This window comes from Scyliorhinus canicula, chromosome 3 (assembly GCF_902713615.1).
Source record: "Scyliorhinus canicula chromosome 3, sScyCan1.1, whole genome shotgun sequence".
Taxonomy (NCBI): Eukaryota; Metazoa; Chordata; class Chondrichthyes; order Carcharhiniformes; family Scyliorhinidae; genus Scyliorhinus; species Scyliorhinus canicula.
This window is the reverse complement of record NC_052148.1, coordinates 125841242-125856164: the sequence shown is the minus strand read 5'-3', so window position 1 is coordinate 125856164 and position 14923 is coordinate 125841242. Positions and strand designations below refer to the sequence as shown.

The 14923-nt window shown below is 52.3% G+C and overlaps 1 protein-coding gene across 1 annotated transcript in view; it reads left to right on the top strand.

The window, feature by feature from the left end:
• The window catches only part of gabrb1 (gamma-aminobutyric acid type A receptor subunit beta1), a 434746-nt gene that overhangs the window by 269700 nt on the left and 150123 nt on the right, over nt 1–14923 (top strand). The gene's annotated exons all lie outside the window — the stretch shown is intronic.

Here is a 14923-nt window from a genome sequence, read left to right as displayed (position 1 = left end):
CCACTATTTTTCCAGGTCGTCCCTGATCACTCACTATCTAAAAGAAAGAGTAATTGCTTTCATGCAGTCGGTGTGGTAATATGCATCACTGTAAATACACAAGGGGTTAATGTAAACACACTACAACTAAGTAAACACCAGAGGGAGCACCAGAGATATCATGACATGCAGCTAATGAGCACGTAGAATAGGACACGACCAATGGGAAGCCAAGACATCCAGAGGTGACACTACCACAAGGGGGCATTACACAATCCATATATAAGGACAGGGCACACATGCTCTGTCTCTTGCTGCAGGTGACACTTAGAGAGTAGGATAGGGGCAGATCAGAAGCATCACACCCACCACGTGGCTTAGCGCAGACTGGTTAGTTAGACTGAGTTACTATAGCAAGATTAGCAGGAGAGTCGAACTCATAGAGAACTGTGCTAATGGTTCAATAAATCACATTGAACTTACTTCAAAGTTTGGAGTATTTTTTGGTCAAAGCTGCATTGAGTTGCAGCCTGTGTTATCCCAGAGTACATAACACAACAGTCAGATTTTCCAGCAATTAGGAATGGATATGTGTGGTGCGCTTACCTCCCCAACCAAATTCCCAGTAGAAAGCCCTGTGTTGTAAAAGCCACAATAGTTCAACAAATTTAAAGATTTATATGTGAATCAACGGTCTCATATGTAAGAGGCAATGAAGATATGCACGGCAACAGCGTAGATTTGCAGGAGTGACTGTGTAGACATATACATATGGCAATATGTATATCTGAAAATGAATATGTACATACATGTGAAAGGGCAATTTGGATCTAAATATGAGAGACAGTGTGGATATTTGTGTGAGTGGGAAGTGTGGATATTTATATGTAGGAAAGCAATAGTGCAGAGCAGAAAAGATATGCAGACAAGGGGCTGGATTCTCCGCCGGCGGGATGCTCCATTTTGCCGGCAGCCCAGGGCTTTCCCGACGGCGTGGGGCTGGCCCACAATAGAAAACCCCATTGACCGGCCAGCGTAACAGAGCATCCCGCCAGCAGGGTGAAACAGAAATGTGGCAGGGTGGAGAATCCTGCTCAATAAGTCTGTGAAAAAGCTAGTATAAGCACCGAGGGTGTACTTACATTATGTGGATTTCAGTGGTTGAAGAAGATGGCCCTCCACCACTTCTTCAAAGACAGTTAGGGATGGGCAATAAATGCAGACTTTGCAAGTTATGCTCACATCCCTGAAAGACTTAAAATGAAGTACTTACGTAGGTGGATAATATACATGGACCACTGTGGATAATTGTTGCCTTGACGTGCTGCCATTATTTTCACCAGAGGAGAATGTTTCTTTTTAAATTATGAAATAACTAACCTTTCACGAATTACAGTCCTCTGTATAGTTTCTGAAATAACGTAATTTAAAAAGATAATTGCAAGAAGCAATGAAACAATTATTTTGTGAAGTAAATGGGCTTCTATTTACTATACACTGACGAAATTTGAAGCTACAACAATCCTCGAAGGGGTAATCTCTGTTTTTTTTAATCCAGCTTAAGGACCTAAAGGGTTATTTGATGGATCATCACCAAGGCAACAGAGACTTACAGCTTCTTTGTTTTCGAAGCTAAACATCTAGCTGAGTATGAGTGTGCAAGAATGAAGCATAATGTAGTGAATCTTCAGGAACCTTGGAAATGGCCTCGATTTCATGTTTGGAATTTTATGTGCGAAAATAGGGAGACAATTCTTTTCATTGCATTAATGTGCCAAAGGGTTGTGATAGTAGGTAAATTCAAGTAAGATCCAATATAAAATCACAGCTTTACCTTCCCAGCACCTCTCTTGAACCCTCCACTCCCTTTGATTTGTCACACTGCTTGTCTGGCATTCAATATTGGATGAAAATACAATTCCAATAGATTTCTATGGGCGTGATTCTACGGAAAGGTTTCTAAGTGTGGTAACGAGCAGGAACTGCTGCGAGCTTCCCGGCGCTCGGCCCAGCGAGGCCGGTAACGCTATTCAACATTAATTGGTCCACTTAACGAGGCCCCATGGGCTTCTCGCCGCAAATTAAGGCTCGTCAGCCGATTCGCTGGCACCGCGCTCACTAGACCCCCGCTAACAAGGTCGGGCAACACTTAAGCAGCTCTTTCTTAGCCAACCCCAGCCAGCTCGCAACAATGGCGCCGAGGAGACCGGCCCCAGGATTCGGGGTTGCAGATCGGCGGAGGCTCCTGGACACAGTGCAGGCCAGGAGGGATGTCCTGTTCCCCCGAGGGTCTGAGAGAGTCAGTTGCAGGGCAGCAAGTGCTGCCTGGGATGAGATGGCGACAGCTGTGAGCGCCGGGAGTATGACCAGGAGCACTGGCCTCCAGTGCCGGTAAAAGGTCACTGACCTACACCGAGCAGCGTGAGTGAGTCGACACCAACGCTGCCCCCTTTCCCTCCACACCCCCCGCCCCAAGACCTTTCCGCCCCTACGCGAGCATCAACCCTCCCCAACTCTCCATGCGACCCCCAAACCTCCTTCCACCCCCTTCCCCCTTCAACCCTCCCAACCCTTCCTCAAATGCCGCCCTCCACCCCACCCAGCAGTGTGAACCACACGTGTCGCTAATGTTGCCCTCTTTGTTTCTCCTCAGGAAAAACTCTCCCACAATTGCCGGCTGAGGGCCCAGATTGGCGGTGAGGTGCCGTGGACATGTCACCAGAGCTGTGCCCCATCCTCTGGGTGTTCGGATGTTTGCTGCTGCGTGTGTGATGTTGCATTCCACACTGTTCAGGCACAGTGTCCAAGCACCAAGGTGTGTTTAGGATGCTAGGCAATGACTCCCATACGCTACATGGCACTCCCACCCATAGCAATCTACTAGGGTTTTGTAACATGCTCACTTAACCACGATTGCCAATTCCGTATCAGCAATAGCCTTCAGCCGCACTGCCAGAGGCGCCAGCAGTCTGTGGAGGTTATAGGTGGTCGGAGGGGCAGATGGGCAGGGAGGCAGGGACAAGGGTTGCCCCAGGAATGGATACACACGATCCAGGTGCTGGCATGGTGGTACCGTGTGATGTTGGCCCCACAGTTTCCCCCTAGCACCTCCCCCCCCCACCCCCACCCTCCCATGGCAGCCCACCCCTGTGGAGAGTTCCCCACCCCCCGCCAAGCACAGGGGTGGCAATCCCAGCACACCCGGGCTCTTTGCCTGTGAGCAAAGATGGCTACTCACCTCCTCAGCTCCCCACAGAAGCCCTTGCACCAGGTTCACGTTTTTGAAAAGGTGTACCAATCAGCGCCAGCGTGAACTCTTGCTGGGGAGGCCGCTGAATGACAGGAGACCGTTGGATATGGGGTGGCTCTCATTAATTGTATGGAAATAAGGTTTAAATGGTGATAATTGGTTTCTCACCACACCTCGGCGAGATTCTGATTTTGTCTACAGGAACGGTCCGGCTGCATCGCAAACTGTTTGACACCTGGCGCAGTTCTCATTTTCAGCCTCTCCTGCTATTCATCACCAAGGCAACCCACTTCTAACATGTAACATTCATCCTTAGCTCAGCTGCTGCTGAAGCCCACATCTACGTCTTTGTTTCTCCTCGACTCAACTATTTCATTGCCATTTTTCTTGCGAAATTGTTTTTTTACGGCGGAGGCAGCCTACCAGCAGGATCTACCATCCCACCGTTGGCCCCCTGACAGCCCCCCTCGTCTCTGGGAAACCTGTGCAGTGGTGTGGAGCTTCATGGAAGGGCCGAGCGTACTGTGCCCAACTCGTTCATCACATTTAAATGCACCCAAATGAAGATTTTGCATGCCACTGCCAGCGCAGGTGCAAACCTTGTTATTGCCACCAGCGAGGAATCGGAGCATGGTGCCCGAATCGGGGTCTGGCACAGACCTCAAATTTGACCGGATGCCTGATCTCCACCTGATTGTGGTTGGTGTTTGCAGCGTCGCGAGGTGGAGAATTTTGCGCTCGTCTCCCATTCACCCATCACAACAGCTACATGCTGGCTCTCAGTCTGGCAATGACTCATCCTTGTGTTAAACTCCCCCAATCTCTGTAAACTGCTGAACTCTACACCCCCTGAGATATCTTTGTATCTCCAATGCTGCCTAATCAACAGGGCCTAGATTTTATTGTTCTGCCATTATTAGAGATGGGCAACAAATGTGGTTATTCCTGTGACACACGCATCCCGTGAAATAATTTTTTTTTAAAAAAGACTTCCAGTTGCGGTGATTGAATGAGCACATTTGACATCACCGCTTGAGGCGTTTTTTCCGCTCCCTTTCCGTGTCTGCTGGACGGATGTGTTGGTGGAAAAAGGTGTAGATGTTGTGTGGAAAGGGAAACTCCACTGGTGGAGTCAGTGGATGGAGGCGCGGACCAGAAGTGGGTCGAGAAGGAAGGAGCTGCTAGAACAAGAAACTCAGGAGCTGCACAGTGGAAGATAGCGGAGGGTAAACGGCTGGCCCTACCAGCCCAATGGTCGATGGAACAGCTGGTAGACTTCCTGAATGAGAGGTTTAGCCAGCAGAGACGGGAGGCTCAGGAGGACCTGGTGAAGGTGGTGGACCCGCTAAAAGCAGGGATTGATCGGGTGGAGCAAAGGCTGGAGACCCATCACCAGGCGTTTCAGAAAGTGGAAGAGAAGATGGGGGAGCATGAGGAGCAGCTTACCTCGTTGGCGGCCGAGATCGGGATGATGAGGGAGCCCCAGAAGCGGCTAAAGGAGAAGGTGGAGGATCTGGAGAACTGCTCCCGAAGACAAAAGTGAAGAATTGTTGAGATACCAGAGGGCATCGAGTGAGCGGACACTGATTCTTATGTAGCCAAAATGTTGGATCAGCTGATGGGGGAGGGGGCCTTCGATTGGCCCCTGGAGGTCGATCCCGGGTATAGGGTGCTGGACTCACACCGGCTGATTATTGGGGGGACTTTAATATAGTCATTGAGCCAGGGTTGGACCACTTGAGACCATGGTCAGGGAGGGTGTTGGCAGTGGCAAAGGAGCTGAAGGGGTTCATGGAGCACATGGGGGGAGGACAGGTTGCGGCGGGGGGGGGGGGGGGGGGGGGGGGGGTGGACCAGTGGTGGTTTGGGAGGCCAAGGGCGAAGTAATTTTTGTACTTCTCCCATGTGCACAGAGTGTGTCCGTGGATCAATTTTGTTGTGGTGGACAGGACTCTGCTGTTGGGGGTGGTCAACTCTGGGTACACGGTGATTGTGGTCTCGGACCACTCGCCACACAGGGTTGGCTTGCAAGAGGACCGGGGGGGGGGGCCCAGCACCCGTCATGGAGATTGGATGTGGGTGTATTAGTAGATGAGGAGGTGTCTGAGCGGGTAAGGGTCGCCATTCATGGGTATGTGGAGCTGAATGGCATAGATTCAGCAGCCAAGCTATGGGAGGCGCTTCAGGCAGTGGTCAAAGGGGAGTTTATATCGGTGTTGGCGCATCGGGATAAGACGGAGTGAGCTGAGATGGTGAGGTGGGTAGAGGAGACTCTGCGGGTTAATAGGAGGTGTTCGGCGGCCCCGGAGACAGGGTTGTTGATGGAGAGGCAGAAACTCCAGATGGAGTTCGAGCTGGTGTCAATGGGGAAGGCAGTGGGGCAGTTGCAGAGGGCCAGGTGGGAAGTATATGAGTATGGGGAGTAGGCAAGCAGGATGCTGGCTCACCAGCTTAGGAAGCAGGAGGGGGGCGAGGGAATTGGAAAGGAGAAAGATGGGAGAGAAAGAGCTGTGGTGGGGGTGAATGGAGTTTCAAGGAATTTTATAAGAGGCTCTTTGAATCAGAGTCCCCGGCCAGGGAGGAGGGAATTCAGCGACTCCTAGACTGGCTGGAGTTTCCCACGGTAAAGGGGGTCCCCATTGGATTGGTGGAGGTAATGGAAGGTAAGGGGACGACGCAGGCAGGGAAGGCCCCAGGCCTGGATGGATTCCCGGTGGAATTTTACAAGATATTTTCTGGGGATATGGGGCCCCTGCTGTTAAGGGCATACAACAAGGTGAGGAATAAGGGAGAACTTCCCCCTACATATCATAGGCTTAATTTTGAAGATGGATATGGACCCAAAGCAGTTTGGGTCCTACCGCCCGATATCGCTGTTGAATGTGGATGCCAAACTGCTGGCAAAGATCTTGGCCTTGCGGATTCAGGACTGTGTGTCTGGGGTGATTGGGAAGACCAGACTGGGTTCGTAAAGCAGAAGCATCTGTCGGCTAACGTTAAACGTTTGTTGAACCTGATACTGATGCTCCCCCCCCCCCCCCCCCCCCCCCGCTAGAGGGACAGGAGGTGGTGGTCGATATGGACGCGGCGAAGATGTTTGATTGGGTGGAATGGGAGTATCTGTGGGGAGTGCTGGGATGATTCGGGTTTGGTCAGGGGTTTGTGGATTGGGTCAGATTGCTATACGGAGCGGTGGTAGCGAGTGTAAGGACAAATTGGGTAAGTTTGGGGTATTTCGGGCGGGGCGGGTGTAGACAGTGAAATTGATGGTACTCCCAAGGCTCGTATTTGTTTCCCAGATCCTCCCAATCTTCATTCCAAAGTCGTTCTTCAGGAAAAGTAATGCTCTGATTTTGTGGTTTATGTGGGCAAGGAAATCTCCACAGGTAAAGAATAACAAAGAATAATGAGAGAATATAGAAACACTGAATTTTTATGTTCATATCTTCTGTTTTTTCTTCTTCCTGATGCATGATTTGCTTTAGCTTCCTGAAGAAAGTGCATGCATTCACTTAGCTACTTCATACACATAGCCAATATCTGGGTTAATGCAGATATTTACTAATTGTTGAAGCTCTTCTGAATAATGGTCAGAAGGAAGAGGAGGATAATCACATTGTTCGATCTTTTTACAGAGAGAATATAGGTTCATCTTATCACCGTAGAATGGACTTTGGAGTGCAGCCATCTCATATAGCAGACAGCCTAGTGACCAGATGCCAGATTTGAAGTTATATCCATTTTCATGCCGGAGAGGGGACGCAGCAGTGGGGGAGGGGTGGGGGAGCTGACCTTGCCAAATATAATGAATTATTATAGGGCAGCGAATATAGCCATGATTAGGAAGTAGGTGGGGGGGGGGGGGGGGGGGGGGGGGGTCGGCATGGGAGCGGTTGGAGGCAGCCTGTTGATAGGGACAATGTTGATGGCACCTCTGCCGTTCTCGCCAGCCAAGTACTCCCTGAGCCCTGTGGTGATGACGGTCCTGAGGGTGTGGGGACAGAGGCGGCACCTTCACCCTCTGCACCTTGGACATTACCTCCATGAATTCCCGCCCGAACCCCTTCAGCTTGCCCAAACCACGTGAACATGGTTCAGAGGCCTCCCCGCGCACCGCCCACAACTATACTCCACCCCCTCAAAAAATATGCTCAGCCTGGCCACCGTCATATGCGCCCTATGCACTACCTTGAATTGAATAAGGCTAAGCCTAGCACATGAGGTTGGAAGGTGCGTCGGTGTGGGCACCAGGGGGGCTTGGACACGTGGTTTCGAGGGTGGTGACTGGCAGGGATTGAGCGGCTTGGGGATCTTTTTGCAAGAAGCTTTTCAAGTTTATAGCAATTGGAAGAGGAGTATGAGCTGCCCGGTGAGAATGGATCCGTTACTTACAGGTGTGGCATTATGTGAGGAAGCAGGTGCCCTCCTTTCCCGACCTGCCACCCTCGGGGCTACAGGACAATGTGGTATCAAAAGCAGGAGTGGGTGAGGTTTAGCTCACTCAGCTAAATCGCTGGCTTTTAAAGCAGACCAAGCAGGCCAGCAGCACGGTTCAATTCCTGTACCAGCCTCCCCAGACAGGCGCCGGAATGTGGCGACTAGGGGCTTTTCACAGTAACTTCATTGAAGCCTACTCGTGACAATAAGCGATTTTCATTTTATTTTCATTTAAGGTATCCGAGATATAAAAAGAGTTAATGGACTGGGAGGGAGCCCCGATAGGGGAAGTTAAATGGAAGTGGGAGGTGAAACTGCGGAGGGGGGGGGGGGGGGGTGGGATGGAGGCTGGGTTGTGGGAGGAAGTTTTGAGAAGGGTGAACGCTTCTTCCTCATGTGCTAGGCTTAGCCTTATTCAATTCAAGGTAGTGCATAGGGCGCATATGATGGTGGCCAGGCTGAGCATATTTTTTGAGGGGGTGGAGTATAGGTGTGGGCGGTGCGCGGGGAGGCCTCTGAACCATGTTCACGTGGTTTGGGCAAGCTGAAGGGGTTCTGGCAGGAATTTACGGAGGTAATGTCCAAGGTGCAGAGGGTGAAGGTGGCCCCGAGTCCAGAAATGGAGATATTCGGAGTTTCGGAAGTCCCAAGAGTCCAGGGGGGCGAGAGAGGCCAACGTCTTCACCTTTGCCTCCCTGATAACTCGGAGACGGATTTTGTTGGAGTGGAGGGACTCGGGGCTGCCAGGGGTGTGGGTGAGGAACCTCGCGGAATTCCTTAGGCTGTAAAAAAATTAAGTTTGATTTGAAAAGATCCGTGGATGGGTTTTCCCAGAGGCGGAAGCCGTTTATCGACTTCTTCAAGGACAGTTAAGGTGTCAGTGGGGGATGGGGGGGAAATAAAGGGGTTAAAATGGGGGAGGCAGGATGGGCGGAGGGAAATGGCAGGGAGGATCGGGCGGTTGAGTGTTATTTATTTGTTATGAGGTTTCCTGTTTGTTCTTATTCTGGTTATGGTTGTGTTTAATGTATGAACAAAATGCCTGAATAAAAATATTTTTTTTAAAAAGGAAAGAATTTAAACAAACATTGACATGTATTGTCATTTTGGTGGGTCGTGGCCTCCACCATCTGAAGAGTTGGCGGAGAACACATCCGCACCGATTCCAGAAGCCCCAATGTCATTTTATGCTTTAACGAGTGTTGATTTGCATAAGGCCGGACTTCTGTCCCTCACATGGAAAATTGCTGGCTAATCAGATTAGCTGCCAGCTCGCCAGTCCCTCCAGGCATGGGGCTACGGTGGCCAAAAGAAGCACTCGTCTCCGAAACCGTTGGACAAGATTCGTGGCAGGGTACCCTGGGCTTGGTGGGTAGGGAATCTCTAGAGAATCAGTCGGGATCTCGGGGGACAGGCTTGGTGGGGGGGGGGGGGGGGGGGGGGGGGGGTGGCGTTGGGAAGGGAAATCTGGTGGTGACTGGGTCTTAAGTTGAGGGAGCCCCCATCCAGAAGGAGGGTTCTGTTTGAGGCACCCCCCCCCCCCGTTCCTGTCCGAGATCCAACAATCTTTATTCACGTGTTTTCCCCCCTGAGCTGTCATTTACCCGCCAGCCTAAAAAGATGAATGTGGGGGGAAAAGGTTCTTTCATGGCCATTAAGGGCCTTGATTGGGCTTCTCGTCCAAGGCCCTAACTGCCCAACGTAAAATCATAACCAATTTGGGATGGGGGGGATCCCAGAGGGAATCTGTTTGTGCCATTTCATGCTCCGCCCACTTCAGAACCCATGGTGGGAGGGAGGGGAGAGTATAGAATTCTAGCCATTGGCTGCTATACCTTCAGGTGCCGTGGGCCTAAACACTGGAATTCCCTCCATAAATATTTCCACTTCCTGTTTCTCTTCTCCTTTAAGACACTCAGTAAAATCTTTCTTTTTAATCGAGCTTTTAAACACTTGACCTACGATCTCCTTATGTAGGTTGGTATTAATTTTTCTGCATTAATTGATTTTGTGAAGCGCCCTGGGACATTTTACTACATTAATGTAGCTTTATAAATGCAAGTTGTTATTCCTATTGAACAAGTTTATGATCAGTTAACTTACCATGGTATAATAATTTAATAAATTTTAATGGTCCAAAAATTAATCAGCAGATTGCGTTGTGTAACACAAGGGAGTATATGACATATCAAATACGTGCTTACACTCCAAAAATAACATTATGCATCTGATGCCAGTCTATTAATAAATTGTGAAGAATAACTGATTAAAAAGCATGCCTGATATGCTGTCATTTAAAAAACATTTTATACGTTGTACAATTATAACTGTTACAATATTGGTACTACAGCAACTTCATTTAATGCCTTTGAAAGTGATCATAGGATCACTACAATGCAGAAGGAGGCCATTCGACCTATTGAATGTGTACCGACTGCCTGAAGGAGCACCGTACCCTGGCCCAATTCCCGCCCTATCCCTGGAACCCCACCTAATTGTTTGACACCAAGGAACAGTTTAGCATGGCCAATCCACCTAACTTGCATAACTTTGGACTGCGGTAGGAAACCTGAACACTCGGAGTAAACCCACGCAGACACGGGGAGAAAGTGCAAACTCCACACAGACAGTCACTCGAGGCCTGAATTGAATCTGGGTCCCTGGCGCTGTGAGGCAACAGTGCTAACCACTGAGCCCCTAGACCGTCTGCCATATTATTGGTTCTACATACTATCATTAAGTCAAAGATAATGTAAGAGATAATACAACTGATAAAAGACATTAAATATAAATACAGGGCAGGAACAAAACAGACTAATTTTATATAAATTAGGGGCTGATTCATTAATTTTATAAATAGGGGCTGGTTTAGCACCGGGCTAAATTGCTGGCTTTGAAAGCAGACCAAGGCAGGCCAGCAGCATGGTTCAATTCCTGCACCAGCCTCCCCGAACAGGCGCCGGAATGTGGCGACTAGGGGCTTTTCACAGTAACTTCATTGAAGCCTACTTGTGACAATAAGCGATTTTCATTTCATTTCATTTCAAATTAATTTAAGAAGCAATATAAACGCAAACCATGTATGACAAATTTGATTCATTCATTAATGTAAGAACAACGAGGGTTTATGAAGACAGTACAGTTAATGTTGTGTGTTTGGGCCTTCAAAAGACATTTGATAAAGTTTCACATAGTAAACATAACAGCAAAATTAAAGCCCAAGATGTTAAAGGGACAGTAACAGTTTGGATACAAAAATTGGCTAAGGCAGAAAGCAAATAGTATTGGTCAATGGTCCTTATTCTGGGGGGAGTTGTTCTATATATATTGTTTTATATATAACTAAATAATGCAATTATGAAGGGTGTACAAAACCAGATAAACCTGGGCGCGATTCTCCGCTCCCGCGGAAAATCGCGAAGTCCATCGTGGAATCGGCCGATTTGACGACGGCCCGATACGCCCCACTCACGAGCTATTCACGCCCCGGAAATGGGCTAGGACCGGGGCCGCGGACCTCATGTGAAAAATGACGCCATAACCCTGCGACGCCCGAATGACGCCCCGACGATGCCCACGTGACGCTGCTCTGTGTCGTCAAAAGGCGCGAGCGAGCACAGCAACGGGAGGAGAAAGATGTCGGAGCCACGGAGGGCCGCCCCGAGGTTTGGAGAGGCAGATATCGAAACGCTCCTGGATGAGGTGGAGCAGAGGAGGAGCTTCATCTGCCCTAGAAGAGGGCACCGCCACCCTGCCAACGTAGTGCGACGGGCCTGGCGTGAGGTGGGCACTGCCGTGAGTGCAGTGGGGCAGAGCCCTCGGTCTGGGGAGCAATGCAGGAAGAAGCTCCACGACCTCACCAGGGCTGCCAGGGTAAGTGCCAAGAGAGTCACAACAATCCTTCCCCCCCCCCCCCCCCCAAGTACTTAATCACCCACCTCCCCCCCGGCACGAGGGGGAGGGGGGCAAAGTGAGTGGAGGGTGGTTTACCAAGTAGTCACAGACCCACATGAGCGCTGCGACCCCCTGGAGAGATGCAATGGTTTAGTTACAACTTGACCCCCCAACTTTCTCCAATATGCGAACGCCCTGATGATACCTGCCGAATTGATGATCTATCTATGCCCCCCCAACAGGACAGGACCGCTCACAATACCCGGGAGGGCAACAGGACCGGAGGGGGTTTGCCCATTTTCCACCCCCTGACCACGTTTGAGCAGAGGGCACTGGACCTTGCTGGGGGATCTGCCACCCGGGAGGTCGCGCAAGGCGAGGTTGGAGGGGTGAACCAAGTGAGACAGCCCTGCATGACAACCCCCCACCCCCCCCCCCCCATCCTCTGTCCCTTCACACTCCACCCACTGGACACCCCCCCCCCCCCCACCCCCATCCTCTGTCCCTTCACACTCTGCCCACTGGACACCCCATCCTCTGTCCCTTCACACTCTGCCCACTGGACACCCCCCCCCCCCCCCCCAATCCTCTGTCCCTTCACACTCTGCCCACTGGACACCCCCCCCCCCCAATCCTCTGTCCCTTCACACCCTGCCCACTGGACACCCCCCCCCCAATCCTCTGTCCCTTCACACTCTGCCCACTGGACACCCCCCCCCCCCCCCCAATTCTCTGTCCCTTCACACTCTGCCCACTGGGTACACCCCCCATCCTCTGTCCCTTCACACTCTGCCCACTGGGTACACCCCCCATCCTCTGTCCCTTCACACTCTGCCCACTGGACCCCCCCCCATCCTCTGTCTCTTCACACTCTGCCCACTGGACCGTCCAACGCCCGGCCGAGCGTTTCTAAATAACCCCGTTTCATTCTCTTCCCTAGGACGTGCTGCCGAACAACCAAGGCCATCTGCGTCCAGGCAAAGACAAGCACCTGCCACCACCACCACCACCGCACCCAGGGCCGCACGCCAGAGGGTGCCGGGAGCACAGTCAGGGGTGCCATCCTCCCAAACAGATTCTGTGGAGCAGGAGGCGCAGAGGACGGTGACAGAGGGAGAGGGAGAAATGGGCCGCGAAGGCCCTGCGGCCGATGACCCCGACAACATTTGTACGGACGAGGACCTCGAGCTTGCGGCAAAGCTATCTCCCACACCATCCACCATCCCAGAGACACTCACCTCGGTTGGGCAATTCAGTGATGAGGCTCCCGGGTCACGGTCTGGTTCGCACAACACAGCTGAGCAGGTACAGCAGGTGGAGGTCGGAGCAGCCGAGGGCCCGGACTGTCGGAGGGCAGACCAGGCCCAGCATCCAGCTGCCTCTTAGACGTTTCCTGGGTTCCTCGATTTACTTGACCCACCCGCACAGCCGATGCCTCTCGAAACCGTTGCCCCACCGACACCTGGCGCTGCCAGTCCTGGAGGCCTGCAACGGTTGAGGTCACAGGTTGACGTCGCACAGGCCCTGGCGGGAATGTCTCACTCCCTGGACTCCGTCACTGCGAACCTTCGGACCCTGGTCGATACCGTTGCAGGCCTCCAGGTCTGGCAGCGCCAGGTGTCGGTGGGGCGACGGGGCACCTCCCCGCTCGCACCTCTGTCCAAAAGTGAGGCCCGGGGGCCACCGGGCTCCCCGAGGGAGGAGGAGGTTTCGGGGCCCGTCCCATTAACTCCATCACGGGACGTCCCGGGACGCTCGGCCTCCCCCGTCCCATCCCTGGTGCATCGGGTTGGCAGCGGGCAGAGCAGGGTGGCACCACGTCATCCGGAACGCCCGCAGAGCAGCCTGGCCCATCAAGGCCGGGTCGCCCCAGGAAAGGAGTGCCGAAGGGGAGACATGTCGAAGGGGCCGATTCGCAGCAGTCCTCCTCCACTCCTGCTGTATCATCTGGAGAATCACTTAGACGTAATGGTAGGGCCCGTAAGGCAACAAAGAGAGACACCGAGTAAGTTGGCATGGGTGAAGGGCACAGATTAGTTGTAGGGGCTAGGGCATCTGTAAACTCGGTTAACCATTAAACTCACTGTTGCACCTAACTTGTAAGACTGTGTGATGTTTCCGTTGCCACAGGAATCGTGATGGTGACCGAGTGTCGCTGGGGTTGACGAGTGGTAAAACTTCGGTGCCGGGTGTGCAGTCCCTTCCCCCACCCCCACAGCTACCCCACGCTGGCACGTGATGGAGTGTCCTTGACGAACTCAGTGACCACCGAGGTGGATGGTTCAGCTATTGCCATGAGTCAGACTCTGTCTAACGATTCTGAGCTCTCAGCTCATCGCAGAGCGGACTGTCATCATTCAACATGGCACTGATCACACCCGCTGACACAGCCATCAATGTCGTGCCATACCGTTGTGCCGCAGTGGTAAGGGTGATGTAGAACTGGAGCAGTGTACGCAGAGCGGGGGGGGGGGGGGGGGGGGGGGGGGGGGTTGGTGGTAGTTGTGTGTTGACCGTCTGCGCGACTGGCGATGCAGGTGGTAGTGTTGGTGTTCAGCGGTGCCGTCGCGCACGACGCGTGAATCTGGCTGCCACCAAAGCGCCAACCCGTGCATGCGCGGTTGCCGTCTTCCCCTCCGCTGCCCCGCAAGACATGGAGGATTGATCTTGCGGGGCGGCGGAGGGAAAAGAGTGCGTCTTTCAGAGACGCCGGCCAGATGATCGGTGGGCACCGATCGCGGGCCAGACCCCTCCTGATCACCCCCCTGATGCTCGATTCTCCCTCCGCCCCCCGCCCCCCACAGGCCCCACACGCAGCGGTCACGCGCTGTTCACGCCGGCAGCGACCAGGTGTGGTTGGCGCCAGCGTGAACCGGTTGGATTCGGCAGGCCGCTCGGCCCATCTGGGCCGGAGAATCGCCGCTCAACTGGAGCGGCGATTCTCTGAGCGACCTGTCGCAAAACGCGACACGCCGTTTTTGGTGGGGTGGGAGAATCGCGTGCGGGTGCCAGGGTGGCGTGGCGTGATTCGCCCAGCACTCCTGTGATTCTCCCACACGACGTGGGGGTCGGAGAATCGCGCCCTCAATCTGACATGATTGCTCAAAGCCCACTTCAAAAAGAAACTATGGAGACAATGGGGAATTGCCAGCCAGCCGGGATATACAACCACAGATATTCAACCCCCCTCCCCCGTGAAAGATCTGAAAGATCCCCCCCCACCGTGGAAGACGTTAAAGACCCATTTCTGTTGCTTTCTACTACAATGAAATGTGCCTAAAGGTTTCTGCATGAAACATCAAAACATGCAATTATTTGTTCTACAAAATGACGACAGCAGACATTGTAATCAGATTCATTTGG